Source organism: Anas acuta, chromosome 1 (genome assembly GCF_963932015.1).
Source record: "Anas acuta chromosome 1, bAnaAcu1.1, whole genome shotgun sequence".
Classification (NCBI taxonomy): Eukaryota; Metazoa; Chordata; class Aves; order Anseriformes; family Anatidae; genus Anas; species Anas acuta.
Genome location: NC_088979.1, coordinates 107,932,740 through 107,943,528, shown reverse-complemented (window position 1 = coordinate 107,943,528; position 10,789 = coordinate 107,932,740). Strand labels below are relative to the sequence as shown.

Below are 10,789 nucleotides of genomic sequence, written 5' to 3'. Positions count from 1 at the left end.
GCAGACAATAGACCCGTTATGGGAATTTCACCTTTATCTTTTGTTACTTAATTTATCTGCCCTTACTCATGATCACAATAACCTTATCCCAGTCCCTTGCTTACCGCTTCTGTCCTCCCTGGGGCAGACAGGCAGTGCAGAGCAGAGGCTTCAGGCAATAAAGCAATAGCTACCACCCTACCTAGTGCATGTTGGTGCTACCAGACAGTAGGACTGTAGGAGTACACCCATGTTGACCTACATGTCCTCCAACATAGGCAGAACAGCCTTTCTCTGCTACAGCCTGCCTCCCTAAACAGATGCCTATGCTTCCTATACCTTTTGCTGGCTCTTCTCCCAGGCATAAGCTCCAGCTTCCACAAATAGATCCACAGCAATCAGTGTGACTACTCATGTGAGTAATGGCTCACAGCTGGATGCAAACAGTCATGAGCTCCCTACATTTTTAGTTTTTGAATTTCAGTATTTTTCTTGTGCCTTTTTTTCACTGAGAAATTGGATAAGTAAATTGCTTTACCTTAGCTCCTCTATGTTTAGGATCAAAGTCACAGTAAGACAAATAAGGAATTTTATTAAGTGAAGTTACCCCAACTCTACCGTAACTTATAGCTTTTAATTGTTCTATCAACCTATTTTGCTGATACGGTCTTTAAGAGCACTGAACCACTCTCATGTGATTTCAAACCATCCCCAGTTCCACTAAATCTAATTGATGTGTTCAGAGGTTACCAGGGAGTGTTGTGATTTTTTGTGAGATCACACTGAATTCATTTTTCATTAGATATCCTATTTCCGGTAGGATGTGGGTTGAAGTATGCAGTAATACTCCCTAGTGACAATGCCCTCATCAGAAGTAACTAGAAGAAACTGATGATATTTTTTTAGATACTTTTATTTCAATAAATCTGAACAGAAGTCAAAAATAGAAATCTCAAGAGGGGAAAAAAAAAAAAGAGGGGAAGGGGGATTTTTTTGCTCAGGAAATTATTTTCATATACTTGTGCCTACACTGTGGGGCAGACTTTCAAAAATGTTCATTGTCCAGCCATTACTTCTTCAATAAATGGTGTCTGGATCTCCAGAGAATTCAAACCGCATGCCATTGGCTACTCTACTGATTCCTTGAAATGCTTTAGGTTCTCCTGAAAGATCAATCTGGAAATAGGCAAAACTAACTTCTGAAAATCCCTATGCTTCCTAGGAAACATCACAAAACTCCCATCTCAGAAGGACATTGCAAAGAGCTTCGTCATTGATCCTTAAAAATGTGAATATTTAAATGAAATGCATTTGAACTGAAATCTAGCTGAAAATACAAAACAAATATCTGACTTTTTAACTGCATTTCTTCTTTAATCCTTTAAACATACTGCTTTATGATTTACTTCTATGTCATCATCTCTGGAGCCTCCTTTCCTTGCAGCTAACTCTGTACTTATTTGTGGGTTGTACAGCAGATCATTTCTCATTATTCCTACTGCTATTCCTTCCTTTGCAATTACTAAAACACTTTGCCCTAGTCTCCCTGCTCTTCTCCTGTCCCTGCTTCTAGGCCAAGATCAGCTTCCTTTCTTGCTGTAATTATAGCAAGGTGGTATAGCAAGGAGAAATTTTCTCATGCTCTCCCTCTCACCCCATTCATATATGTAGCCCTCACATCTCTATAAAACATTCCTCTGACCAGAAATGACCTCTTCTTTCTTGACAGTCTCTTACTGTACCTGATGTTTGGTGAAGGACAAATATCCCCCAAAGAGAAGGTGAGTGAAAAAAGGCAGAAAGACTGCATCACACATCCTCCCTCCTATTTTCAGAATTAAGGAATATTTTTCCTACTGTTTTTTTTTTTTTTTTATTTCTGTGGCTACCTAATTCTGGGCAAAATCTGTTTTTGAGATGAGGACTTTATTTATTTACTAGTACTAGAGGCACACATGCAAACAACTGCATGTGAAAATTTGTTTAACTCAATAAAACTAAAAAACCTGAAACGCATAGACACTTTTTTTTTTTGTTTGTTTCCAGCTGTGTTCTCTTGCATAGATATTTAAGCAACTGCACTTTCCAGCAAAGCATTTTTAAGATGGTGACTGTTAGGTCAATAAGGCAAAGAGAAGACTATCTGGAAGATTTGTGGATATCTGAAGAGGAAACAGCTTTGAAGAAAGGCAGGTCTGTCCAGCTAGAGGCAGAGGCATGACATTGCAAATTTACATTTGCAACACAGAGCAGTATCATAACATAATGAATAGGCAATGATAGACTCATTGGTAAGATAATATCTCCTTTCTTTTAAAGGTACATATCAGGACTGCACTTTTGATGGAGTGATAAAGAAGCAGAAACTGCAAATATCTGCCCCCTGCCTCATCTGAAAATAACTTCACTTACCACTGCTAGGAGTACCTCAAACAGCACGCTGAGAATATAAACATGCACATGCAAACATCAATTGTATTTGTAAACCTAAGTCATTTTCTCTAGGCTGTTGGTTTTTCTTCATTTTGTTCAGACACAGCAAATAGATGTGTCAGCTTTTTGTTGGTTCAGTAACAGAGAAAAATCTCTAGAATCCGATTATCCCAATTCTTATATAGTCTGCAGTTATTTAAAAGTAAGTAGTCTGGAGATTAAGCTTTGCTTCAGAAATCAAAGTAATCTTATTGTACCCCAATAAGTATGGCATGAGTCACTCCATTGCAACAGTCCCTCCATATCCTAGTCTTAATTGTCTCCAAATTAAAAAAAAAAAAAGCATTATATTTCTAATCCCCGCTGCTAAATAACATGGCAGAGAATTCCTGTGAACATACACCAGATCAGTCTGCTAATACAAAAACTGTCCCTTGAATGTGTTATTCAATCATTTTTCATTTCACCAATTATTTATAATTTGTTAAACCCGTAGACTAATTTTACAAACAAAGGTGAATGTTACTTCTTTATCAAGAGGGGTCCCTGTGAGCTCCCAATCTTTCTCAGCACTTGACAGGAACTTGATTGCAATAATGAAGTATTACAGCTACAGCACTGTTAAAAAACACAGCTTTTGTTTTTGAACTAAGTTGTGACAATTGCCTCCCATTTGAATCAATTTTACTCAAGTTTCATGACAATTTTTTACTCTGATTTTTTATTACACATATTACTTGAGTGCTCAGGGGCTCCTATCACTGTGGAGGATGCATCCTGCTGAGAGTAATAAATGAATTTGATGGGCAAGCAGACATTGCTCCAGAGTGTTTGCAGTCAAGGATCCAAAAAGTGCTGTGTTTAGCAACCGTGCTTAGGGGTAACAATACAAGCTTGCCAGTGCTGGGAGCTCTAGTTTTTGTCCAGAAAAGTGCAGAGGCATGGGTCTTTCAACCAAGTACCAGCACAGCCAATTTACATTATCACTCAGAGGAAAGAACTGGCCGTAGTTAGGTGACTGCCTAAGTATGGCAGACAAGCATAGCAGGGCAGCTCACCTCACTGGGAGCAGGGTCTCCATCTCCTCAGAGCCGTAAGAACAGACTCAGATGCATAATGTTGTTTGCTTGTTTAAATGGCTGCAGGAGGGAGGCCTAAATCTGTATGTACATATTTCCTCTCTTCAAAGAACCTTATTTTTGACAGGTTTAAAGGAAAAGACATGTTTTCTTATTTTAATGAAGTTTCCACCTCAGTAAGTCAGTGCAGTTTAGGAAACATCTGATTAAAACCATGTTCTGTTTTCTGAGTATCTCTTAAACTCTGCCTAACAAACTTGAACTGCATACAGTTCCTTGTTCTTTTAGCTCATTCTGCATTAACTTACCTACAAAACACTTCAGAAAAAGTATTTTTGTGTAAAACATGCCAACAAGAATCAACATATAAGCAGTAGAGAAAGAATTCTGACTACTGCTTGCATTATCTCCAGCACATGAAATTTAACCAGCAGAGCTAGAATTCCGTAAAAATATATACATATTAAAAATTGAAAAATAGCAAGTGCAGAACATTGAATTGATTCAGGGTTTTTCTGCCACCTGGGAAAGCATGAGGAAAATGTTTTATTGCACAAGAGAGTCCAGACGATATTGACCAAGCCCCTCTTGACTTCCTCTAAAACATTTGTTGCATTGAAAACAACCCTAGGAGCAGAGATTTATTTCTGAATTCCCTAGGTGTGCAGAGAGATACAAAGGTCCTAAATCTGCTGACTAAGATAAATTACAGGTTGGAATATATTTAACAAATGATAATGCAAAATGCAGGAAAATATACAGCAAAACAGCAGATAGCAGTGGAACAGAGTACATGACCTGCCTGAGAAGTTACTGCACTCAGCCAAAGAGCAGATATAACTGCAGATGAATTCCCTCAGCTTCCAATCCCTACAGAAATAATCTACTATTAAGAGAACACATATTTCTCCCTGCAAGTGAATCCTTCAACTGCATAACAAAGATGACTGGAAAACTGCTATTGCTGTAAGAGAGACCAAGTTTGGTGGTGTTTTTTTTTTGTGTGTGTGTTTTTTTTGTTTGTTTGTTTGTTTGTTTTGTTTTTGTTTTTGTTTTTTTTTGACGCAGAGGAAAGGTTTGAAGAAAGGAATGTAAGGAATGTGCTCTGGACTTCATTTAATGAGTTAAGTATCCAAGAGAAAACAGTAACCATATTTTTTTTTTTAAAAAAAAGGAAATATCAGAAGAATACACAAGTGTTTATTAATAGACACACCTTCTGTTATTATGGCTGCCTGCTGCAGAGTGCCTTGTTTCATGCTTTGAAACATCTGGTGTTGGTCAGAATTTAAGATAGGACACAAGACTCAATGGACCAGTGGTCTAATAGGGCATGGCAATTCCTGTGGTTTTATTTTGTAGACAGGTGCAGTCAACACTGATTTTAGTTCAATTGTTTGTTTGGTTTTTAATCTCCTCCCCTGTTCCTCTCTGCACATAATAACTGAAGAAGCATCTCACCAAGCTGTCACTGCAAGCCTCTGGCAGACCAGGTCCTACCTTGGGCCAGAGCTCAGCAGCCAAGCAGAAAGTACCAATCTGCAAGAGCAGCTCATAGAGCAATGCAGGTGAGAAAAAACAGAACCTGTCACTGTCTTGCACTCACCTGCCTTCAATATTCTCACTTCCCCTGCTTCCAGGTGCTCAAGAGAGGAGTGAGGTTTACCAAGCCTTCCCTCTGTCTACTTAAGGAAGCAGCTAAGAAACTCCTTTGAAGGTAAAAACTGAGAGCTCTGAGCTGAAGATCTGAGAGATCTGAACTGAAACTAGAGAGTTAAGAGGGGACAATGGAAGGGGAACTTGTCAATGGTAGCTAGGAAATGAGACGGTTTAACAGAAAAAAAAATCATACTCATAAATTAATCATACTCCTACACATGCTGATTGTTTCATTGTTTGTACAGCACTACCACAGTGTGGCGCACAAGCACTAGGGATGAAAATCATTCTGCAGAGGATACAAGGAATTTTTCTGGAAAACAGAACTCAATTCATCTCCACGGAATCCATTGTAAAGCAGGAATAACAGGAATAATCACCAGAATACTCCCAATTTTGCATATGACTGAAGCCCCTTCCTGTCTGTGCCAACAAGTTCTTAACTTTTTCCTTCTTTAGAAAGCCAGCCTTAGCACTTCCCCTCAGATCTGAATTGGCTTAGAGAAAGAAAGGCCATCAGGTCAATCAACAATGTTATGGCTTTTCCTTCATAGAAACAAGGACATTTGTTTTCCTCTTGAACCAACTTTCACTAAACAGGTAGGACTTTCATCAACTTTGAGGTCTCTTATTCCATGTAAGTCTTGGTTAATTGTGGAACAATTTCAGAAGCAATTGGAAGCAAGAGCACGACACAACAGGATCATATACGCTCGCTTTCTTGGAAAAGCAGGCTTAAATCATGAGGATTCAAACAAATATATATATATTCTTAATTAGAATTGTTTAACCAAATAGAAATGCATTGAATTATTTCTTCATTCATTTTTCATATTTTTTTAACTTTAGCAAAACACATAATCTCTTTTCGTACTCTGAGAAGATTTGCTTCTGCTGAGAAAATGTAGATGAGGTGCAGATCCAGACACTTTTTTGGGGTGGGGGGGAAGATGGAGAGAGAGAAGGAGGGAGCTCCCTCTGTTACTAGGTGGATATTGTCACTGACTCATAGGAATGCATGCCAGTAGCCCTCCTTTTTGTCTTTCACCAGCTAATGTACTGTTTTACTGTGCTAAAAGAAATATTATTTTTAGCTAGTTCAATGATATCTCAATTTCAATAAGAGTCTATTGTCAGATGGGAACCTTCTCCCCCACCACAATTCTTATTCACAGGGACAGTGGCCCACACATCACACAGCTAATGGTGCAGCCAGACATGAAACACATCTCAATTTCTTACAAGCTCTGTGCTGTAATGACCCACTACGCTTCTGAAACAACTGCAGAAACTCTCCTGGTACCCATCCCAGGACAGATCTATGTGGCATTCAAGTATGGAAAAACATTAAAGGGCAAGCTACTGCCACATAATGCCTTAATTCTGGCACACAGCTCTATTTAGCAGAGCACTGAGGCATGCGAGGGGTCTATATCATAAGCTTTCCTTCTCAGGAACGTGACTAACAGCAATGTCTACCAGCCCTTGGTTGTGTAACACACAGTGGTGATGCCCACTTACAGCCCTCAAACAGACTTGTCAGGGTGCCTGGCAAATAGAGCAGACACAAATAGAGGTAAATATGGGGAAAGAGACAAAAGCTTTCAAGGAGGCAACGTCTGCTCTCAGTCCACAATAAATCTTCCTGGGGCTGCCACTTGAGTCCTTTCTGGGTGTTTAAAAATCCTGTATTTCATAACATGCCTCAGTCTGGGGAAAGGCAGAGAATAACTCATTCACTGTTACTCAGGACGGCTGCTACAGCACTGTGTGTTTGGAAGTAATCTACAGAAAAGCAGCTGACCTTCTAAAGATGTGACACCTGAAAGCAACGTGTTGAAGAAAAGCAACTGCAACACTCCAGAAAATTCTGGGTGACAAGAAGAAATGAGAGGTCTGCAGTATGATTGCTCCTTTTTTTTTTTTTTTTTTTTTTTCCTCAATAGAGTTCTACAGCCAACCAGATTTCATTGCTACCCGTATCTGGTTTATAGATGTCATCTCTGTGCTGACAAGTACCTTCTTTCCCTGTCTGTAGAATTTTTTTTCATCCCTGCCAATATCTGTTATGGGGTCTGATTAGTCCCAACAACTGATTAAATAACAGATTGTGAAAAATAATCTACGGCTAACAGGATATGATGAATTTTATGTTTGTTTCACTCTTTCCTTCTTTTTTTTATTTTTCTTCAAGCATGTAAAACCAGCACCTATAAGGCCTCTCATGATTTATCCAAAATAGTAGGTCCTAGCTTAATTTAGCAACATGCTAAAGAAATGCTCATTATTTACAGGACATGACATAGCATTTCCTACACTCCTGATTCAGTCTTTGATCTCTCCTGACAATTTATTTTAGAGTTTGTTGTTCTGTCTTAAAGGGATATAGTTGCAACAAGTATTTCTTCCAGGGAAGGGAAGGGAACGGAAAGAAAGGGAAGGCTGAAACATCATTTATGGTCTTACAAGTGTTTAGAAAGTTCAATCATGTTCACATTTACTAAACAGGAAATATTTATATTTGCTTTCTTTCCCTCCAACAGCAAGCCACTAATGACTTACACCTTTATTACAGCATACTCCTGTGAACTGTTCCTTTAAGTCTTTTGATTGTGACCCAACAAGAAGCACAGTGTGTCACCTTGGTGTCAGTGTAAGTCATGATTGCAGGGCCTGCTGGCTTTCTTTTCCTGTTATTCACATTTAATAACTCATCTTCATTAAACAAATGATTGTGAAGCTTTGCTATCAGTTGGATGTGTCTCTTTTGCTTCTTTTCTTTGCTGGTTGTCTTTTGTTTCTTCTTTTCTTATGTGCTACTCTTTACCAATAAGAAAGCCAAGTTTGATCTAAACTCTTTAACAAGCTGCCAAAGCATAACTTAGGACCTTTCTGTGTACATAGAACTACATCTTTGTCAAGATCAGCCAAGTTTACTTCTGGAAGAAGCTTCTCTGCCAGGAGCTTTATTAGTCAACAGCGCTGCCTTTTCTATTTGTTTTGGCATTTTGTCTGCTTGCACTAGGTGTCCTGCATTCTTACTGCCTCCCAATAAGCAGGACAAAGACTCAGTACCCCATAACAAGTATCCCTTTCTTCCTATATCTTAGGTGACTCAGTGCCCCAGTATGCACATGGATAAAGTTACAGTGCATGATTAGATGCCAGCTGAATGTCAGCCACTTAATTATCTTTCTTCTAACCTACAAGATTTTCTGAATATTCCTAAAATATTCACCCTTTTGAAAACATCCATTCAACAGGTATTACTAAAACAGCATCTGAGGACATCAGGAAGGGGACACAGAGCTTACTGAAGTGAACAAAAAATAAAATGTTGGTTAGTGCAGGCATCCACGGAAGAAGGGATGATTCTTCATTGTCTAAGAAACAAATACCAAGAGGTGGGACCACTCAGGCATTACTGGCAAAGGCTGCCAAACTTTTGGTCAGGAAGGATGCAATCTAAAGTAAAGATCTATAGCTCAGAAGCAGAAAGCAAGTTAACGTTGGCAGTGGAAAAAGAGTGAGGTGAATATCACCAGAAGACTACAAGTTTAGTCTGTCCAAGACACATCAGTCACTGGGGAATCAGTTGCAGGTCAGAAAGTATGCAGAGAAAAAGGCTGTCACTCAAGTATGCAAGGCCGATACTTGTATTTTGCTGTACAAAGTTGGAAGGAAATAGCTTCCTGAAGAGCAGTGTAATCAAGGATAGGACCCATATCGTAATGAAATTTTTTCCTATTATTATGAAAGTTGTTAATTTTCTTCTGCTGTGTAAACACGTGTTTTGAGTGGGAACATTTCACTTAATATCAGTATTGTCTGGTCAAAGACTGTGAAAAATAGTATTTACATCACTAGGAACATATGCCATTTCCAGAAGAGGCAAGCAGAGATCTTTCTTATCAATCACACTGTCCACATTTCTAGGATTGTAATGAAAACTGTAATTCTACCTTTTGCTTCCCTCATTTTGGGGCCCATAAAGAAGACATCTAATCACTTGCAGAAAGCTTCAGCTAATATTTGAGACCATGCAGATTAAATGTAATATACTTTTTGTATCATGAAAGGATGTGACAATGTATCATGAGTCAGATTGATACTAGCAAATTTAATGTTTCTATTATTATTACTATGTACTGTGTACTGAATCATTTTTGTGAGCTAAGGTGAATATTGCCAGCAGAGGTTAAAAGCACATTGGAATTAGAAAATGTGCTTGCTAATTTTCAACATCCAAGTACAGTGCAGTTATGAAAGCCTACCAAGACCAGAGAGGCCTTACAAAATCTTAACATTATGACTACTGAATTGCCTGCTTTTAGACTGTTGGGTAGAATACTGCAATTGGGTGTCATATAAAAAGTGATCTGAATTGTTTTGGAGGGAAGAGTGCAGCTTTTGTATCTTCCAGCTTCTAATATATTTCCTAATAAATGCATACTTTTTACGAAATACAAGTACCAGAAAAGGAATCAATGTAAAGATTCGACAACAAACAGGAAAATAACAATACATTCTGTAGTTAGTCTTTCATAACATCACTGGGGAGAACATGGTTCTTATATAGCCTAATATATATGGAAGATCACAAATCTTCCTGATTTACCACTCGGACACACATTTGAAATAGACTGCTAGCCATGTATGTATGTTATAGTCAGGGTAGTACATGGACTCCAAAAAGTGGTGAGATAATCATTTTAGCTGTTTCTAGTCTGTGATAATCTGCAATATTGTAATATGAAGTCTTAAGAGTGACAGAGTATTTTGGTACCTTGCCATCCTTCCCACCCAGCCCTATAAAACTTGTTTTCCCAAGCAGCCTGTGGGCAGTACAGGTATTTTAACTCCCAGTCAGTCTTCCAGGAAATAAGTTATTTTCTTACCAGCCAGATGTGCTACAGAAAACACAAATTATTGGTTAACTGTGGAAAGAAAGGGGAATAAAACAAACAAAAAGTCAATCTCTAACTTCCTAAATTGTTTTCCAAGAAGCTTTGTGAAGAGTAGTGGAGGTACCACCATAGTGAGTCCACAGGAAGGCACATCTACAGAAGAAAAAAAGGCTTCTCAAGGAGTCTGAGGTTATCAGTGTGGGAACAGAAGAAAGAATGCTACTAAATTACTTCAGGTAATGTTGATTACAGCTAAAGTATTGCTCTAGATTGAAAATGTCTCAGGTAAGGCAGAAGCTACAAGCAACTTAAGGGCATGTAAGCCTTGCTGTTGCTCAGTTATTTGGATGAAGGCCCAGAAGAGCTAAGATGCAGGATCAGAGAATACAGGATACAGGAAGATCTTTGATCAGGATGGAAGAAATAAAACTTTTATTCCTATAAACCTCAATAAAAGATTTACATCTGTTCCTGGAAAAGGCTGCTGTTTATCAATAAGCGCTAAAAGACATTTCTGCACCAACCAACACAACCATCCCACAAGGAAAAAGTAGTTTTCCCCCCCTGAAAGACAAAAGCAAGCAGTCATGAATCAAATACACAAATACCATATTTGCTCCTTAACCTTTGTGAAAGCACAGTGTAATTGTGGGACATTTGAAACTGGCAAAACAGGATTTCTAAATTGAACTGTTTTTGTAATTTTTACATTTCCTAGGTAAATGAGAATTT

General features: G+C 38.4%; 1 long non-coding RNA gene across 1 annotated transcript; it reads left to right on the top strand.

The window, feature by feature from the left end:
* The first annotated feature begins 1,021 nt into the window (after nt 1-1,021).
* LOC137860747 (uncharacterized) lies at nt 1,022-2,642 on the top strand. Its single transcript, XR_011099158.1, has 3 exons — nt 1,022-1,760; nt 2,026-2,172; nt 2,299-2,642. It is a non-coding gene; the product is annotated as an uncharacterized lncRNA (long non-coding RNA).
* Nucleotides 2,643-10,789: the final 8,147 nt, after the last annotated feature.